Source organism: Squalius cephalus (genome assembly GCF_949319135.1).
Source record: "Squalius cephalus genome assembly, chromosome: 4".
In the NCBI taxonomy this organism is placed as follows: Eukaryota; Metazoa; Chordata; class Actinopteri; order Cypriniformes; family Leuciscidae; genus Squalius; species Squalius cephalus.
The window spans coordinates 17,534,299-17,556,287 of NC_137125.1; the positions used below are offsets into that span (position 1 = coordinate 17,534,299).

Consider the following 21,989-nt stretch of genomic DNA (forward strand, 5'->3'; position numbering starts at 1 on the left):
TGCCTCTATTCCACGCGAATTAGTCTTCGCAGCATCGTTAGTGGATTCAGACGCACCAACACGGTTCACAACGTTTGATAAGCCTTCTGGAAATACATAAGGAATTTTTAAACTAAAATCATCACACCGTAATAGCAAATAGTATAATGATCGATAATGTCGAAATACACTCACGGATCGGGGGAATGTGCACATTGTCACGCGGTGGTCTAGTATGTACTAAAGCTGTGACAGTTTCCCGTTTCGGTCGGGCTGGTAAAAAAGATAGAGAGAGAGAGAGAGTGAGATACAAAGAAGATACGATATTTTTCCTACGCACAATACAGTATATGAAGCATGTGTTCTCACACACACCGCATACGGATCAGTTTTAGGAAGCAGAACACTTACGATGCACAAGGACATCCGCGCGCTCTGGCAAAGGATCCTTTACAGTGCTAGATCTCAGATTCGGAGCTCCTCCTAATATATATAAAAAAACGTTTATGCATCACACGCACATACAAGCATACAAGCATACAAACAATATTAACATTTAAACATAAAACGTAATTATTACGTACCACTCGCTTGATTCAGGAAATTAATCTCCTCAACGATATCGAAAAGACTCATATCAGTCACACCACCTGAAGCGTAGAAAACCTGTTTTAAGTAACGCAATAGAACTGTGACTCTCGTAAGTTTCTTAACAATATTTACTAAATAATAAAACACACTTACTGTTAAGACCGGCGTCCATCTTCTTGTGAACAACACTCACGTTTCCAATAACGAAATGCAACGTTGAAAATTGTAGTTTGAGGACGAGACAGGGACGCTGATGCGAGCTGTTTGTTGAATGAAATAAACCCCTATTTTTATACAGGTACGGTACTACGCACGGTCAAAAGTGTTAAATGTAGGCTGTTCCCTCACAACGCCATTTACGCACCTACCATCACAGAAAATATTGCAATACACATCGCGCGTCCTGTCCAGACACCTTCGCCCCATCAGACTGGAAGGAGTCAGATACCAATCAACAAATGGCTAGACAGTATGGCTCTGTAAATCAGAGACCCTGTTTTTTGACACATGGATTCCCTGTCAATCACTATAGTGTCATAAATCAAAAAAGGGGGTCATAAATCAACCCAAAAGTGACACATGGTATATGTTAATACTACTCATATCTCCCTTCTTTATCCTTTACTTCTTTGTGACACTCAAAGTTAACACCTTTTGGAATTAAGATAATGACCCCCCTCTTACGATGGTTTGGACATGAACTATAAAATATATAAAACCAAATTTTTTCAGTTTTTCATGTTCCTCATTCGATAAATGTGTTTCTTGCAGAAAATAAATATGCTTCTTTTCCTTTTTCAATTTGGCTATAACTTTAGCTCTTTTGGCTGGGTTCCCTAGTCCATTAACATTCAAAGACATTATCTCAATGTCTCTCTCCTGCATTCAACTATCTCTACAACAATCATTGTATAATGATAACCCCACTGGCAAACATTTGAACAAGTATAAACTACTAAACAACTTTTACATAAACCAAAACATATTAGATTAACAGAAAGGATATCAACTGACCTCCAGATGGGAACGTTAACCCAGAACTTAGGGTTTTGAGTCACTGTCTCCATAGAGACGGAAAGCCTCAGCTGAACTGAGGGCCCCCTTCTAGATATGAGATGCAGTCTGTAAAATGTTTTTGCTCCCATACTAGCTATATTTTCTTCATTGTCCATGTCTCCCCTAAGTCAATGCATGTACACAAATGCCTCTCACTGTATTATTGAATTGTTCTAGATTACGGTCATCGTGCAACATTGTTTCCCCTTAACCCCTTATGTATTAGTCCCTTGTTCACGTCGTCATATAACTCTAGATGGTTTCTTACAAATTCACCGGGTTCATCAGCCAAAAATCCTCCAGCCGTTTCCGTGCTCTTCTGCTTGTCTCCGCTCTCTGCCAACCCGCTGCCATGCTGAACTTTTCCGTGCCTCAAGTCGTTCCAGTAACGTTATGGGGCCGGCTGCATCTTCGGAATCCGTCACTTTATATCCTCTATCACGCAGATCTTTCTCCACTTCTCCCGCTTCGTTGTATGTTTTTACTCCATTATCCCAGTGCTCTCTCATCTTTGTAAATGGAGTCTGAAATCGAATCCCCGCTTCTTTCAAATTTTTCTTGGCTTTAACATATGACTTGCGTTGCTGCACCACAGCCGAGGTGTAATCATGGTCGAAGAAAATCCTCTGCTCTCCAAGTGTGATTATTTTCTTTTCCCGGGCTCTTCTCAGGACTTTCTCCTACGTATTGTACTGTAGGAAATTCACCACGATGGCCCTCGGTGGTTGATCTGTTTTAGGTTTTGGCGCCAGATCCCTGTGCGCCCGTTGAATTTGACAGTCGGTTTCAATGTCAAGTTTACTCCGGATAATTTCTTTGACGAACTGAGTAACAGACCCCTTCTCTGTCTCTTCTGGCACTCCGAAAATCTGCAGGTTATTTCTTCTGGAGAACTCGAGGTCCGTCAATTTTTCCGTCATATTTTTGTGTTCTTGCATGAAATCGTGTAGTAGACCATCAGTCTCGGTGCTCCAGCACTCCATTTCTTCAACACGCGACAAGGTGGCCTCAGCTTTTGCATTATGTTCCTTTATTTCTTGTGTTGTTGCCACGATTTTTTTATTTATCTCCTCTAGCTCGCGTTTCATCTGGGTTTTGAGTTCATCTTTAAATGTCCCGAGCTCCGCTTTCAGCTCGCTGCGAAATTCCTGTATCTGCTTACTTATAGCATTTAAACCCGCGCGCAGAGCGTCTGAAGTTTCTCGGTCGCCATTTTCTTCTTTTTCTTGCATGCTATCTGTCTCTGTTCATTTGGGGTCTTTACCTTGCTTTTCGAGGTTTCTTTTAGCTTTAGATTTGTTACCTCCGCTCATCTCTCAGCACACGAAAATTCTCAACAAATATATTTTGAGTTTAGCGGAGTTTTGAAACTGACTTAAGGGAGCTCACAGCTTAACCTGCCATCGTGCTTCCCCTCTCCTTTTGTTTTTAATTCAAACCTCTGATAGTAGTGAATAATAAGCGCATGCCAAGAAAAAACCGGTCAAATTAAATGGTTTGAATTCTCCGACTTCAGATCGTATATTTATAGACTCTCTACATTGTACTTATCCAAACATAACAATAAACTTCCACAAACTCATATACACATACAAAAACGCATACACACAATATAAATTCAACTTTATCGCCAGTACTGCAAGCGTGAGGTCTTATACTTCCCCGCTGCAGCCACATCTCTCTGCGTCTGCTCTGTTCAGTCCATGAGCGGCTGAGAGGAGAGCAGCACATATGCACACTGTGTTAGCAGGGACCAATCAGTGATCACATATCAGCTGCCATCTCCTTTGTTTTTAATTCAAACCATTTAATTTGACCGTTTTTCCCCCTCAAACTCATATACACATACACAAACGCATATACACACAATATAAATTCAACTTTATTAAACATATGAACATAATATAAATATAAAAGGCGGATATATACACAAGCAAATATAAATACAAATACACACAGCTAGAACATTAAAAACATTTAAAATAGCAAACATGTCACACTCTAAAGCCGGGCTATTCAATTGGCGGCCCGGCAATCATCTCCATCCAGCTCGACGGCACCAACCTCCCTCCTCTTCTTTTCCTGGCGGTGCGGCTAATTTAGTTTGATACTCGCTCCGATTGACCTGAGAAACGTTTTACGTGCGAATATTTCAGCAGTTATTATATGTGTCCCCAATTTATGTCGACTGAACCAGCGATAGGCAACTAATCATTCGTGAATGAATCATTCTTTTGGTTCGATTCTTTCTAAACGCGCTCGGTGCGTTCACACCGCCGCAAGCGAGAGCGTCAAAGTGGCCGGTCAGTAACGGTCTAAAACTATTCGGATTCATTTGGACCGCTCCGTCACTGAATCATCTGAAGCGGTTTCTCGGTCAGTACAGTAACAACAAATAGTTGCGTTTACTCCCGGTCCCGGACACTATTATTAAACAGCGTTGCGACAACCAGTGGGAAGCGTTTCAGTTCGACAGAAACCTCTCTGTTACAAACCACAAATCACTCGATGATTTAACTAGTATTAAATCGGATGAAACAGCCTCAACATTCCCAACCAGACTGATGAGGAAAGCAGGAGAAACATTGTGGCATGAACAAAGTTAGAAGACTTTATATCCCCTAATCACCCTTACAAACATTTACCATGAATGTACTATAGTAATTTACCATGGGTTGGGCAGAAATGTGCAATATTTATATGGAATACTATGTAGTAATACATAAATAAATATAGTGATTTATATTGCATTAGATTTATTAGGTGGGTAGAGGAATATATAATTAATGTTTGTTATGAAATTATGTCAGTTTCTTTGTAAAGGTGCGTATAGTTTTTAACTTGTGTTTAGGCAATTTTTTATACAGTTGGAGTGAGTAGCCTGTGGTTATAAAGTCTCAATGTCAGAATATTTTCATTTAGCATAACAATTTATAAATAAAATAATTATTATTTCTCCCAACAGCTACGAGTTTGTATAATTAATTTATTTGTTCCAAGAAAAATAGTTGTACACAGCTGTAAATTATCAAGTTTTTATTTATTATGGTTTTATCTGCATACTGTTGGGTACCACATTTCCAAGTAAATACCATACTTTTTTAGGGTTACTTTAACTTATTTATTGAAACTGTTATGTTTCAATAAATGAGCAAAACCCCCAAACCAACCCACCGGCCCACCTCAACTTTTCGATTTGATAATCCGGCCCTCGAATGAAGCTAATTGAATAGCCCTGCTCTAAGGCAGGGGTTCCCAAACTTTTTAGCCCGCGACCCCCCCCCTAATCAACCCCTCCCCCCCCCCACCACCACCCCATCACCACCACCTAAACAACTCCTCCCGTCGCGTGAAATGCACAGCAAATCAATTTAATTTCAAGGCGACCGTAATTTAGAATGTGTCACTTTATGGTTTCCGTGGTGATGCGTCATTGCTTGTCACGTGACATCGCAGCAGCAACAGAGCTGAATGAATGATGATTGCTTTTATGTCATTTTTCCTTTTTTATTCAAAATATTCACAAATTTGTTAGATATGGCATGAAATATCTGATATTCCGATTGTCAAATATATGCAAGTGGAAGTGTTTTGTTGTTTAAACACCTTTATAACGATCGCGTTAGTTCAGCTGTATAATGTTTGTTATGACCGGGGGGTCGCGACCCCCACTTTGGGAACCACTGCTCTAAGGTATATTTACAAAAGTATAGGAAAGAATGGGAGTTAATTCCTGAATTTAAGGGGTGGCTGAAGCCCTATGTGGGCAATGACACAAGGGCTTACTGTCTGTACTGCAAGACAGAATTTTGTGCCAAGTTGTCCGATGTCAAAAAGCATGCCTCAACTCAAAAGCACAAGGAAAAGTCCAAGCCCTTCAATCAGTCCAAGCAAAAAACATTAACATTTGCTCCAAAAAATGCAGACTCTTGCAAACATGCAGAGGCAACCATGGCAATGGCGATTGCAGAGCATTGTTCCATTATTTCTTGTGACCACATTGGTAAGGCATGCAAAGCTGCTTTCTCTGATTCTACTGCAGCCCAACATTTTCGGATGCACCGTACCAAGTGCACGGAAATGATAAATGGGGTGTTGGCCCCATATTTCGTTGAAAGACTGGTGGCTGATATTGGTGACTCCAAATACAGCCTCCTCCTTGATGAGAGCACCGATGTAAGTGTCTCAAAATACCTCGGAATCGTGATTCGGTATTTTAGTGAGAAGACAGCAAATGTGGTGGCCACCTACCTAGGCCTTGTTGAGCTGGAGGGAGGGGATACTAGGTCAATAGCCAGAGCAGTTCTAGCTTTTCTTGGGAAGTGTGGCCTCAAGAAGGAGAACTTGCTTGGCGTTGGTACAGATAATGCATCTGTAATGACAGGAGTGTACAATGGCGTACACAAAATTCTTAGGGAGGAGGAAGGATTACAACATCTTGTCCTTATCCGCTGTGTGTGTCAGTCACTGCAGTTAGCTGTAAGCTCTGCCTCCAAAAACACTCTATTATTAGTGAGGTGTTAAGGCTTTAGAGGGGGAACAGTCAGATCCGCTCAAGCTGCTTGACTGTTTAATGAGGCTAATAAAGTCTGTTTGCAGCAGGGTCATTAACCCAATGGCAAAAATTGATGTCCTAAAGGGTCAATAGATGGCCACATTTCTCCCAAGCCATACCTTGGCTATATATTTGAGTCCAAGGCAGCACAGCTAAACCTCTCTCCAGAGGAGGAGGACTGTGTTCGAAGGAGATGTGTGAGCTACACCATCTCCTTAGCAAATGAACTGAGAGCGAGGCTCCCAGATAATTTGGAGATACTGCAGCACAAGTCTTTATTCAATGTGGGGGAGACACTAAACCACAACAAGAGCCTGCCAGACATGGTCAAATTTGCTAATCTTTTAGGATATTGCCCGGACACAATTGATAAAATTATTAACCCTCTGGGGTCTAAGGTGTTTTTGGGGTCCTTGAGATGTTCTGACATGCCCTGACATCTGTGCTTTTTTCAGTTGCTTATAAACATATTAATGGCAAAAAAAAAAATACACACTATTTAGCACAAACAGGGCTACCATAATATGTGAGCAACAAGAATGTACATGTCTGCATTTTTGAGAGAATAATGTTTATGCGTGGTTGTTGAAAAAACTAAAAACTAAAGTTTCTGAAATAAGACCACAAAACACATACTAAATATGTGCCAATAAGACTTTTGTCTAATGGATGTCATCGCCTAGTGTTTTTTCTTCAAAATGATGTGAAAATCATCTTGCCTAATCATTCACATAACACAATACATTGATTTGAATTTTGCAAATCACTTTCTGTTTGGAAAGGCAATATTCGAGTGGGCGTCAACGATCATGCATATTTAGTCGGAGACAATGGGGCCCACATACTTAATGACCCTTTCATTCAGGTGAGTCACTGAGCCACAAGAATGCAAGAGCAACAGTTGGAAGCATCTCAATTCTTTTTTATTTTTCCACAAATTGTGCTTGCAAATTGGCCTATAATATCCAAGGAAAACATGTCTAGTAATTGTGCAGTTAATTCTCATACTGTATTTTCAGTTTTGGAATATTTATCCTCTCCCCAAATTTGTCACTAATAAAACACAATAAAAATTATTTCAAGAAAAGGCTTATATTTACCTTTTAATAGTTTGTTTACATCTACCTTGTAAATATCTTTTTTTTAATTAAAAAGGTTACAATTACAACAACAATTCAAGTGTAATCTTTCTTTGTAAAAACTAAAGTATACATTTTATCATACATATTTCAAAGTTAAGGATTTGATTGATTATTTGATTACCTTATTTTTGACAAAACATACTATATTTAACATATGAGCAAAAATTGGCAAACAAAAGCTTATTTGAGGTGGCAGATATTTTACAGTAAAAATGTATAATCTATCCAAAACTAATCAACGAAATGTTGTCTTTCATTTTTATTATAAGAAATATAAATGTTAATTTGCAGTTTAATACGTTGCTTATACAAATAGCCTACATTTTATTTCAACATATTTCAGTCGATTTTTACTCATCTCAGTATAGCAATACAGTTTGCTAAAACATCATCTTTCATTCACACACACACACAGAAAGGCGATTTAAATTTAAACTGTCTTTTTGCGAGCTGTGGTAAACAAGCATCTCTGCGGCTGCCGTTCATTCATTCACACGGAAACGCGATTAACTTGAGAAGAAAAAAAAACTTACTACAGTTTTCCTCACTCGGTCGGATCCTCGCTCCTCGCAATACCCGAACTCTGAGGTAGATTCTCCATTATTATTATTCCTCACAGCGCTGCCAGATGGTGTAAACACGTAGGCTACAATGATATGATTAAACTTGTGTTTTCTCGAGCTGATATGGGGGGCGTTCACAGGTTTGCCTCAGTAATTTGCGTTTGAATAGCACGCGCTCTCCGTGGGCGGGTTCACATTACATTTGAATTAGCTCTAATGAGCTCGACTGGAATCACTCTCTTTTAATACAGATTTCACAAGATGAGAATATTTGTTTTTTATATAAATTACCTCATTTAAAAGAAGAGAATTCAAGCTTCATGCCTGTGTGTCTGTATGCCTGTTTGACTGAGTATTCGCTGAGTTACAGTTCATTTTCGGACGCGTTTCAGAATGGATTTAACTGACAGAGAGAAGGCAGAACTCGCATCACGTTTATTTTTCTTTATTTGGCAAAAAGCACAACACTTTGTTTTTACTGTGAGTATACACAAAAATAATACACATTTAACAGAATCGATTGATGTATGAAACTTGCTTGTAATATCAAAGTCAACAGAGCAAAATGAATTTCTTTTGAACTGAACTGAAAAAAAGCGAGCCTATCGCGCCGGCGCGATTGTCGACCTCAGGGGGTTAATCAGTGGAGGTCTATTCACCCTCAGAAATGGGAAGAAACAACAAACACATTGGCATTTTGGGCTGAAGTTAAAAAGTACAGAGATTCAGCTGGCATAAACCCATATGAAGACTTGGCTTCTGCTGCAGTTTCTGTCCTCTCCCTCCCACACTCAAACGCTGAGGTAGAAAGGCTGTTCAGTCAAATGAGTGTCGTTAAAAACAAGCTGAGGAACCGCATGTCCCTGCAAACCCTCAGCTCTATTCTGTACATCAGATATGGTTTGAGGTTGGCTGGAGAAGCATGCTATGAGCACAAACTGCCTGATAAAGTGCTGCAGCTCTTTGGAACTTCAGCTGCTTATTCTTTTAAGTCCTGTCCAGGCTCATCCTCTGCATCCAATATCACCCCACAGGAGGAGAGCACTGAGGGTATGGATCTTGTGGATGGAGATGAATTCGGTCTCAGCATTCTAATGATGTGATCTGGAATCAATCCAAGAAAAATTATTTTTTTTTAATTAAAAAATATTTTCCATTGTCTATGTATATAATTGTGGCACTCGTGTCTGCCAAATTATCACATATAAATGTGTGGTTCGGTTAAATTATCAGATTATAAAATTAGATTAGATTGACTGAATTGTGAGAATTTTTCTGTAAATATGCACATAGTTAGTTTGTAAATGTGCACAGTTTTTTGAAAACACGGCAGACTACTGATCAGAGAGAATCATCACTATTCACTGCGTCATCATTGCACTCGCCAGATGGAGTATCCTGAATAAAAAACAGCAAAAACAAAAACAAAACCATCCAAAAACAGCATACACTCGATTTCCTCCATTGTCCTGTGTGTATGTGTCCAGAATACATGCCGGCCAGGGAAACGAAACAAACAACCCCATGAATCTCTTTAATAATAGCAATACAAATACATGTTTTTTCCTGCGGGACGGCAGAAGACACAAAATCAATGCATCTCTATTATTGTGCGGGAATAAATTCTCAGAGTTTTGCGGGTGCGGGCAGGAGTGGACATACATATTGCGGGAGCGGGCGGGAGTGTAACACATACATACGTTGCGGGAGCGGGCGGTAATGATCAGAAATTCGGCAGGCGGGAGCGGGATGAAGAAAACAGTCCCGCGCAGGGCTCTAGCTTGTAGTATGCTGTGAGAGAATAAGAAACACATTCTGTGGAATCTAATTGTCTCTGAGTTATCATTGTACATGTAAATATAACTGATAATATCACAGCAGATATGCTGTCTTCAACTTACATAGTGATTTTGTCCAATGACGTCGAGGTTAGTGCTGTGGAAGTAACTGCTGGTTAACATGTAACGTTAGCCTAAGTTCCGTTCCGTTGTCTAACAGAAAAGATGTAATTGAGAACAGCTTTACTGGACATTCGGCTATATACTTATACAAAAACAGTATGTGAGCACGGTTTAGGGGAGATAAGCGTTATTATAAACTGAAGTACCGACAAATAAGGCAGAATGCAAATACGATGCGATGACGTCATTAATATGCTAATGACGCATTACGTCATCTGGCGACATTTAGCAACTTTTCGAGCAGGCTTTAGCTACTTTCCATTGAAAATAGTTGGCAACACTGGACAGCATCACCACCACTACCATCTCTCTCTCTCTCATCACAAAACTACCCCAAACTGCTAGGACTAATCTAAACACGATCTAAACATGCTATGAAAATGTGAACTTGGAATATAAATGTGATGGCACGCACTTATCACACTATTTACTTACATAATTCACTTCTGTTGGTGGTAAAGATGACCAGAATAGACTAGCCGACAGCTTGCCATGAACGTGAGATGACGTTTCACGGCCAAATCAAAAAAACAATCGGAGGAGAGCCCTTCTAACCAATCAGAGGCCGAAAAAGACGGTACAGATGTGGCCATTAAAAACGCGCGTTTTCTCCCGCGGCATTTGGCAATTCGTCTCGCACAGTCTCGCAGAATTCTGCAAGTGCTTTCGGGGCGCTACTTACAAATTCCCTCAATGTGTTTCATTTCACAGAATATCCACCAGGTGGCGCATAAAAAACAACTTTACATTCGATTTTTTTATTTTACTTCACATTATGTCATGATTGTGAGAAAAACATCCACAATAAAATATAAATTATAAATAGTAATAGACACAAATATTTACAGTACTGTATTATACAGACATTTGAAAATATTTGTAAATTCAAAAGGTTCATCAAAGTGGTCTTAAGACAAGAAGGGGTATTGGACAACGTTTACGAATTTTTATATATGCTTTGTCATTGCTGTGGTTTCCAGGAGATGAGTGCATGCAGAATATTTAACATTGCTTTTATTAAAACAGCAAAGTGACGTTCTTGCCAGCGCATAACTTTTTTTGTACAACTATTAAGATGATTGTGCGTGCAATGCGCATTTAAGTGCAACAGAGAATTTAGTGTGAGCATAATACACTCTGACTCTGCCTCTAAAAACCCAGCAGTATTTTTATTTATTTTATACACAAAATCATCCTAACATAATGAAAGGCTTAAATAATGCGACTTACCCAGATTCTTAATTCCTGCAGATATTTCTTGTGTGATTGTTCTTGTGAGGTAATGTTGCAGCACAACGCGTTGCATTTATATTTTGGGCGCATCTGATTGCCATTACATTATTAATAAATATTTTAATTGAACTATTTTTCCACGTTAGTCTCAGAATGTCCGGGGTTGGTTTGAGGTCTTGCCGACAGTTTGTAAATCTTTTAAATATTCATATTCACAAAATCCATATAAAGGGTGATCAACAGTCATGACTTCTAAAATAAAATAAAAAAGACCAGATAAGAGGTATCTGATTGACAGTTTGACAGATGTTGTTTTAAAAATTAATTACATCATTATGGGGAAGTGGTATTAAATATTTGGTAAAACATAATTACTAACCTACAATTATTTTAATTACGCATTTTGTTCAGTTTTGTTTTTACAAAATGTTTCCTGTTTTTTATATAATTAATTTAACCTGAGATGTGCGATATATCGCCTTTTGATAATTCTTTGTGTTGTCGAATTTTGACAGTTTCATTGTTTGTTCATAATAATTTGATTCATAATTATGTCATTTTTTTCTAAAAGTAGCAATATTTTAAAGAGATAAAAAAGACAGAGAAATGACAGAGAAATTACGTTAGTCTGGTCACATATATGGCCAGATCAATGAATCTATTGCAGAAATACAAGACAAACTGAATGAGAAAATTAGAAGTATGCAAAAGAGCACAGTTCAGATATTGTTAACTATTGAAGCGGGTTTTATACACGTTTCTGCTTTTTTTAAAATGACAATTTAAAATTGTAATCGCCAACACATCAACACGTTTTGTGATTGATTTACGGATTTATTACAGAAACTTGTCAGAAGCAAAGATATTGTACTAGCATAAGCGTCGATTTCAGTGGGGACGGTGCGGTGTACCCACCAGATTTCGTAATGAGTCATTTTGTACCCACCACTTTTAACTTAAAATAATAATTAGACTTTTGGTTCGATTTTTTTGACCGTTTTCAGTGGTTATGAGGAGCAATATGAGAGAGAAATTTGGCAATCATTGTCTGACCCATTATAATATTCATTTTATTTTATTTTTCGTGTTCGCATTTATAGCCGCGTTTCCACCGCAGGAACTTTCCCCAGGAACTAGGAACTTTGGGCTGGTACTCGATTTGTTTACACCGCAGGAACCAGGGTCTAAATGAAGTTCCGGGTAAATATTTCCCCCTCCGATAGTCCCTGCTCACGAGGTAGTACTTTTTCAAAGTTCAGGAACTTTCAGGGGTGGGACTTGTGCGCTGCACAAGCTGATTGGTTGTGTTCACGGCACGCCGCATTTTGGTTGGATGACTCCACGCAACATTTTATTTATTTTTAACCTCCCTTTTTAAAAAATCTATTGCGTTTCGTGTCGTGGCTTCATGCAGTAAGAGTTGTCTGTCTGCAAATATGGAATTTAATAAAAAAAAACTGGTGGACTGACGACGAGTTTCAGGCTTTATTTTGTGGAAGAGGAAACATTTCTGCGCGTTCGTCCCAGCCATCTCACGGTCAATGTCCGCAATAACGTTAGCTGATAACATACAAATTTTATATCTAACGTTATGTTAGCATTACGAGCTTACTGAACACGCTTTATCAGTGCTCGTCTCTTTTCTGCCACAGCTTTTATTATAATATTAAGTCATTATGTTTACACATCATCTATTGCAAGGCACTCCAAAGTTATAAATTTACTATACCAGGATTGAAATAGCGCTTTGAGGTTAGTAACAAACAACTATTTACAAGACTGTCACTATTTATGATTGATAGACGGGGTTCAGGCTTTTTTTAAGCGTATTTGCGAAAGAGGAAATTTTTGCGCGTTCGTCCCAGGCATCTCACAATAACTGATAACATACGTTGTCTAATTTTACGCATACGAGTTTTCTGAACACGCTTTAGTATCAGTGCTCGTCTATTTTGTTTTGTTAATTACCTCGTTAGTAAACCAATACATAACTGCAGCACAGTTTGAATCTCCTCCATACTTATAAATGTGGCGATCAAAACTGATTACTGTCCGTCGCAGACTGGGAGGAGCAGTTGCGCGCTGTTTACCTTCCCGGTACTTTAGACCACGGTGTAAACGCAGAAAGCAACGGGTCTGGGGCAAAAAAAGTTCCTGGGAAAAAAGTTCCTGGGACAAATTGTTCCAGGTAATTTCGGTGGAAACGCGGCTTATGAGGGAAAAAACAAGTCAGTTCTCGGGTTACGGACGAGCGCACTGAAAAGACTGCTTTAAAACTTTCACAGAGACCTCAAACAGAACAGCTGACTTTCTTTAAATTGAATTTCGTTTTGTATTAATTATATCTTAATTTTAATCAATGTTTCATGAACCAATTGCCTGGATTTATAAGAAGTAGCCTAAATATAGCAGACAATCACGACATTGGAGGCGCCGGCGAGTGAACTGGAGTTCGTCTCATAAATGAACCGAAACTCGGCGTATAATGCACATTCACATTCACGGCGTATTTAGACGCATTCATAATCATTACTTTTACCGGTTCTTTGTGGCTAGCTTTATGCCTGCGGCCGTGCGCTTGAGTGCGGCTATATTACGTAAACGCTCATTACTTAATACAAAGCATGAGCCTCTTCCTGCATGCAATCTACTAGCCTACAATGTCAGTTGGTTATATCAACATATGTCAAATTAAGTTACACGATATCAACTTATTTTTTATAAGTTATAAACATTAATTTGAAATAACTTAAAGCTTATGTATAGTAGATTTGCTTAAATAGCATTTAAACAAAGGAACTGCAAGGGATTAAAACCCCGCCCACACGCTGGTGAAAACTGGAAAAAACGGTTTTCGTTTGATTCCCTGAGAGGAGATCGATTAGCATTGGGGGTTGGCAAAGAATTAGCAGACCTGGGGGGTGGGTGGTTTGTAATTTCTTGACTTGGAAGCAGCTAAAACAAAGACTGCAATTAATTACATTTTGGAACTAACTTCCTTCATGTCGTTTTATTTATACACTGTAAAAACTTCTTTTTTTTTTTGAATTTGTAAGTAAAGTTAGCATTAAATATGTTTTACAAATAAATGGTTTACAAACTCTTGGAGGTTTGTGGTTACCATCATTCAGAAGAGTGGTGCTTGTGTTTTACGTGATTAAATCAGGAAGATTACATTGGTTTCTTTTCAGTGTAGGACAGTTTGTCAACAAAATGCTAAAATATAGTATATTTATAAACATCGCTAAAACAAAGAGTGAATAAGAATAAAAAAAGTAATGATGTTAGTCAAACTTTTAGTTTTGTTGCAATTTCACCAAAAGCTTATAATTAGGAAATACACACAACACGCTAAACTTATATTCTCTATATGTTAAAAATGTTGTAAAAAAATACATATTCTTATATAATAACAATAACAATATGATAGCCTAAATTTATATTGCGCTCAAAATGATTTAGATATGGAAAGAGGAATTCTTCTCAACTACCACCAATAAAGTTTTAAAATTCTTAAACTTCTTTAGAAAATATTATATTTTGATGTTTCTGCGCAAGTTCAGCAGACAGTGTGGTTCGGGTTTGTTCCGATCAGAGCTCGTGAGTGGAGAGCGCATTTCTGAATATTCCGCAGGGTCGCTCGCTAACCCAGATGTCCTGTTGCCTGGTTCAAAAATATGTGGAGTAAGGGCTGCTTCCAACTAAAAGTTTTAGTTGTTCATTTAAGTCATTCATGGACAAATCTCCCCTTTATATTAATTTAATACTTTAGCCTACAGGATAATGAGCGTTTACGTAATATAGCCAAACTCAAGCGCAAGACCGCACGCATAAAGCTTGCCACAAAGAACCGGTACAAGTAATGATTATGACTGCGTCTAAATGTGTCTAAATACGCTGTGAATGTGAATGTGCATTATACGCTGAGTTTCGGTTCATTTATGAGACGAACTCCAGTTCACTCGCCGGCGCCTCCAATGTCGTGATTGTCTGCTATATTTACTTCTTATAAATCCAGGCAATTGGTTCATGAAACATTGATTAAATTTAAGATATAATTAATACAAAACGAAATTCAATTCAAAGAAAGGCAGCTGTTCTGTTTGAGGTCTCTGTGAAAGTTTAAAGCAGTCTTTTAGTGCCGCTTTCAGAGCGCTCGTCCGTAACCCGAGAACTGACACGTTGTTTTTTCCCTCATAAATGCGAACACGAAAAATAAAATAAAATGAATATTATAATGTTTTTTTGTTGGATCAGACAATGATTACCAAATTTCTCTCTCATATTGCTCCTCATAACCACTGAAAACGGTTAAAAAAAATCGAACAAAGTCAAATTATTATGGACAGAAGTTAAAAGTGGTGGGTACACAATGACCCATGACGAGATCTGGTGGGTACGCGTACCGAAATCTCCGTCCCCACCGAAATCGACGCTTATGTGTTTCATACCATGTAAAGGGAAACATGATAATATAAAAAGTACTGTATAGTAATGCAGAAAAGCGCATTACAACCATGTTAAAGCCATTTAAAACGTTCAGATGCAAAAAGGAACTAAATGTAAAATTAGATAATGATATTGCGCAAATGCTCTCGGTCTCTTCAAAGGTCTTTGCGAATTATGTTACTCAGTTATCATACATCAAGTCTCTTCTACTGTAAGTACACAGAAGAAAAAAAAAATAAGACAAATGATGCGCGTTTGAGTCGGATTTTTATGAAGAATATGTGACTGTTTATGTAACTGCCAAAAGAAAACTTCGCCAACCAAACGCTTGCCAAAAAGCGTGCATGTGTATGACATCAGAGTACTGCCAAAGCACCGAGAATCCCTGTCATGTTACTTCAATATCATACAGTATGCTCAGGATGAAGTCGAGCACACATACAGTATTGTCGTCAGTATGGCCACATGAAACACGACTGCCATCTACAGGTTTTAGTATTTCCTGCGTCCAACACCTAATCCCCCTTCTGCCGGATCCCGCAGAATTTCAGAAGCGCTCGCGGCATTCTTCTCTCTGAGACGCGCATTTTTAAAGGCCACATCTGTACCTTCCCCTACCATCCTGGGAAAAAATATATCGCAGGAGGCGGCAGGCGGCCGTCTTAATGAGCGAGTCATTCATTCAAATAATTCGTTCAAACAACTGATTCATTCAAGAATGAGACAGTTTATGAATGGGTCATTGAATCTTTGACTCAGCCAATTTGTTCAAAACGCTGAATCATTCAGTAATAAAACACGGTTAAGTGTTGCTGTGAAATGCGTTACGGTTCTGCTGTGATCTTTGTTTGGAACTATTTTCGTGGCTGAAACAGAACAAAAACAGTCAATATTGTGTCTAAAATGTAAGTGACTTATTTTGAAGTGTTTATTGAACTGTTGTATGAAAGCAATGTCACATTTTCAGTTGTGATAGTATCCAGGAAAACGGCACTCGTCGTGTGAGGTTGCTAAACTGTATCATATGTTAAAAATATTAAAACACATTTTGAATTTTGGCACTGGCAGTATGTTGTTAACTGAGTTTACATTTGTTTGGATTTCTCCTCGAGAGGCTGCGCGAGCCTCAACAGCGCAACCTTGTTATCGTCAGTAATACATTTATTATACACTATCGATCACAACTTACAATAAATATAATACAATCAGAATCATTCTCTCATTTTAGTGATTCCCTGGTTATTTTTGTTATTGACGTTTAATCAGGCTACTTGTCCGGTCGGGCAAGTAAAATTCTCTTTTACTTGTCCCTTCATAAAATCCACTTGTCCCGGACAAGCAGACAAGCGTTAATGTCGAGCCCTGCTCTCAAACACAGCTTGAATTGCTCCTCTGTGGAGGCCTGTTGCTGCAGTACAAAAAGTGGTTGACATGTTTGCTGCAGTACCAAAATTGGTTGACAATGTCCCGGGTCCAGACCTGAATTAGATTTTGCCCTTTCACTGCTCCAGCCTGAACATCCATGCACATCAATAGCAGTGTCAATATACAGTTATAAACAAACTCTGCTATTGCCATGATGTTACAGGTAAAACGTTGGTCCATATGGAATTGTTGAGAGTACCCTGGCAGTATAATAGTGTGGATGGAAACATACTTTTTGAAGCCTTTTGCTAAAACTTTTAGCGAGTGAATGCTGTAAACCCCATGCTTTATATCGTCCACGTTCAGGATCTGCGAATAACAAAAAAAATTGACAACTACGATATGAAAGTCAAGACTTCAAATAATACAGCACATAAGTTCTGCTTACGCAATGCGGTGATCTGTGGGTGAGCATCAGTAACCACTTCTTTTATTGTGACATTTGGGAGCAGAGCATCTATGGTGCGAATGAAGCACTCCTTCTCCATGATCACTGAGTTGCGACTACTCTCCCTTTTGTCAACAGAAACGATGTGGACGATATCTCTAGAGTCTTGCTCAATTGTTGTATATGTGCAATACTGAGCATAGTGTCCTGAAGCATAAGCACAGCTGTCAGCATATGAACCATGTTTATCACACAAAATAAATGTATGCACTCAGAACTTACCAGGAGAGTCCATTCGGCCATCTCCTACAGCCAGTTGAATAAAATGTGTTAGAATCACAAGTCTCAGATTGAATATAAGTCTTGGCTAAGCATAGATTTGTACATAATTGATGTTGACGAAGACACAAAAGTATGCCTCACCTAGGACAACAATATGGTTCTTTTGGCGCATACGCTCATTGACTTTGGCATTGATGTTGTCCCAGAAGTCTTGGACAGGCTCTATGCAGTATGCATCTTGGATACGGTAGTATGTTGATTCTGTAACCATCCCCATGGCCATGAACTTGAAAAGCAGAGCTACTTTTCTGTAGTTGTTGCCAGACAGGAGTATATTTGTGGACAACATGAAGTCACCACCCTGCATGCCAAACTATCACGTTGGCTGTGAGTTCCACTTCCACTGGCTGTGTCTGAAGGGGCATAACTAATGTAAAGGGGAAAAAAATCATCTACACTAATCAACCAAAACAAACATGCATCCAACAGGTATGTGCGACCAAATGTGCTGTCCAAGCCTTCACACATTTAATGGCTACAATATGCAGACCCTGAAAGTCATCCTCCTCAATGCCTTTTGATGTGAATTTGGGATCTAAATTACATGTACATTCACATTGTCCACCACCATCTTACCCATTCCAAAACTGCTCCAGTCCCCGAGGTTTCAGGGTCACCTGAAATGGTGGAACACCAGGACATGGAACACCAGACAGTCTGTCCATGTGTTTGCACTTCTTGATGGGTAGTTTCAGGTGCCGAGCGAGTTGAAGGAGATTATCATTGTAGGTAATGTTGGCGGATTTACCAACCAGGTCTTCCTCTGTAGTTACTCTCTGTTGGTACGGAACAGATTCTGATTCTGATTCCTCTACAGGACTATCAGATACTGCAAAATCAAACACAGCTTCGTCCACACTGATTTCAGGAAGCTTGTCTGTTTTGGCACCAACAGTTCTGTGTGAAGAGGCAAAATATGTATGCACTGATCACCACATCAAATTCCTATGAACTATTACATAATCAGTTTAATCAGTGGTACGAGCAGGCCACCACCTAGTTTACTACCAATAAGGACATTTTACCTCAAATAAAGAGAGGGGACAAAATCCTCATCGGAGCTGTCCCCATCGTCCAAGCCAAAATTACTTGGGTGAGCCCAAAAATCATCCATGACAATGCTGTGAATTACACATGTATAAACACCTTTGAATGGTTGTATAAATCAGTGGATCTAAATGAAACACAATGTACATTACTTACTAGGTATTCCTCAAATCATTCACCGCCTCTTCATCTGGTGAATCTTGGTTTTCGTGTTTACTGATATCCAAGGAGTGCATGCTGCAAGCATGACAATAAACACATGACCAACTAAATAAACAGGTGGAAAGTAAACAGAAAAGAAACATATCAACCCAAATCAAATGCAAATACAGTACATACAGTATGAGGTGCATAGCAAGCTCATCTGGATTCCAAAACCTCAATTTCTCCCTCACTAACCAGTGGTTGAACACCAAGCTCATGGACATTAATTTCTCTGATTGAAAAGATGAACAAACCATCAATAAGTTTCTGCAATATCGACAATGTCTGAAATTGTAGTGCTTTTGGAGAAAAAACATACAGGTCACGATCCGACTCCTCGCCGATACTCGACACTATTAGTTGTGGTGGTCTGGACTGGCCCTTGCGTGGCATGGACGTTGTCGCTTGCCAGCGCTTGTAACTACAACAAAATCGAGAGGTCAGGCATCACCTTTACACAATGTGTAAATTTTCTACACAATGTAAAACTGAACAGACATTGATGACTAGTGCTAATCCATTATGAAATCTGATGCTTCGAGTTAGTCTAGTTAGCAGACACATATTTTTGACCTAGGCTAAAACACGAATGCAGAGACACATCCAGGATCAGGGTTATTAGCCTAGGTTAATATGTAGCACTATAAGGCACAAGGCAAAATGCAAATATGACAATAGTTGTCTGGCAAGTTTGCCACATAGATAACTATTAGCAGCAATCCAATACAACAGCTAGCAATCTACCGTACTCAAAACAAACACGTTGGCTCGCTAGCCAACCAGCTAACGTTACCACAGACGGTCATGGATTGAGTACATTTATAAACACTAACAAGAATAAGGAATAAACAGAAAACAAAGACATACTTACAATTGCATTAGCAGAAACGCCAGGTCAGCATCTGTTTTGCATGCTTCACTTTCCCTTAACTCTCGCCACTCAGTGAACGCATGACCAATGTTAACTCTTGTGCGGTCCCTCGCTTAGTCAAAAAGTTTCTTCCTCTCCCTCACCTCCTCCACCGAGAACCGTCTCTTTTGTCTTTTCGCTGGAACATGTGTAGAATGATCCATCGTCGCTTGTTATCATAGCTAGTATTGAGGGGGGCGTGTGTCGTAAAGCAGTTTTGTGTTTCACGCTCGTTCTTGTTCTCACTTCTCACGAGACTTCCAATTTTCATCTTACCGAGACGTTAGTCCCCATGTTGCAAGGTTGGTTTTACGCCGGGGGAAGCTGGGGGGAGTGGGGAAAGTCACCAATTTCACCAGAACAGGTTGTTTAACCATCCAAATGATTTCTAGACTGTTTTATTAAGTTAAAAAAGTTGCCAAGTTCCACTTTAAGGCAATCATCCACGTAAAAGTTATTACGAAATGTGGATAAAACTTAATTAGATATCACCATTAGGCTAACACAAGAATCTCAAAAAATCTTTTTTAGGAACCTTGACTTGGATAAACATACCCTCAATATCTGCCATCACAGCTATTGGCGAAACCGGAAGATAGCACCTAAGAGGGTATTCATGAGATCTGGACCCTGCAACAATTCTGGATTCAGTAAATTACCTTAAAATGAGGCAGCACAATCAAATACCACTCTGATTTTCTTTTTCCTTTTATGGTGGGATCAATGATGGGGAATGTATCATACTCTACCATTATCTCTGTCTAGCTCCTCTTCTGGTTAGGGATGGGAATTGATTAAGATTTTATCAACATCAATGCCACTAACGATTCTGCTTATCCGATTCTTTAACGATTCTCTTATCGATTCCTGATAGCACTGTGTGGAAAAAAGTAGTCATATGCTTTTTCGGCAAAAAAACAAAAAGCTTACGCTTGAGTAAGCAAACTGTACTTTTTATGTAATTTATGTAATAAATGGAACCTTATTGTAAAGTGTTACCGATTAATTGTAGTTAATAGTTAAAGATTCAGACGTCTTGTGAGTTCAGTGTTGGAAAGATCAGTTGTTTTAACCATCCATTAAAATGAATCAGTTCAAAGGAGTCATTAGTTTGCGAATTGGACGTGTATGCGTTCTGTGATTATCCCAGCAGTTATGACATGGACATCCAAGATTTGTGTCAACACAGAAAACATTTCATCACTGGATAGTTTTTTTTTCCCCATTTAAAGTGTTGTTTTATGTCATCTGAACGTGCGGAACGCTTTTCAGAGAAGATAAGTCAACTTATTTTAGCACAATTCACACCCAGCAGTAGCCTGGCAAGCCAGACCTACATCAAGATGTTAGGTCTGGCAACTCACCATAGACACGGCTTAATCCAAGGGGCGGTATAAACGGCTGTCTTTCAAATTCACTCTGCACGCAATAGGACAGCGCTTCAACCAACCAGAGCGTTTTCCCAACAGCGGACCTAACGTTAGTTGATAGATTCATCTTTTGAATCTGGCCGGCAAAACTACAAACACATCTTCCTTTTAAAAATGACTAAAGTGCCGTTCTTTGCTCTTTTCTCAAAGAAAAACTTAACTCTAAGTCCTCCAGAGTCGCGGCCAAAGCCGATTCGAAAAAGACTGTTCTCCAGCAGCAGCTCTTCTTTGTTTTCAAGTAGAAGGGAACCGTCATCATTATGTTGTACGAGGGCATACAATATCGATGGTTCATAAAACTTAGATCCGGTTCTCAATTACCATCCCTACTTCTGGTACTTTTCAGCATTTCTTTAGGATATAGCTAATATACTCTCTGTAATCTGATAGGAATGCTTCATCCTTCCTAAATCCCTTGAGTATACTTAGAGCTCATTGTTCTGCAATATTTTTGTTGTCAACAAGGTTTATTAACAAGTGCATGGTCTCATTTGATAGAAAACCTTTCAAATTTTGAATAAAATAATTAAAATAGAACCCAGTCAATCAATTTATTGATTTATTTTGTTATTATTAATGCTTGACACAATGACTATTAGAAAGAATACATAGAATGTCATAAAATTAAGTTTTTATGTTTCAAGCCGTTACAAACCAAAACTTGACAAAAGGCTAATCTGTATACTTGGCAGCAACCTTTCATACAAATACTTG

General features: G+C 38.9%; 2 protein-coding genes across 2 annotated transcripts in view; both read right to left on the reverse strand.

The window, feature by feature from the left end:
• Positions 1-21,989, reverse strand: part of LOC307157378 (uncharacterized protein) — a 670,360-nt gene that overhangs the window by 531,094 nt on the left and 117,277 nt on the right. The gene's annotated exons all lie outside the window — the stretch shown is intronic.
• LOC307157382 (uncharacterized protein) overlaps positions 1-21,989 on the reverse strand; it is a 388,998-nt gene that overhangs the window by 166,272 nt on the left and 200,737 nt on the right. The window lies entirely within an intron of this gene.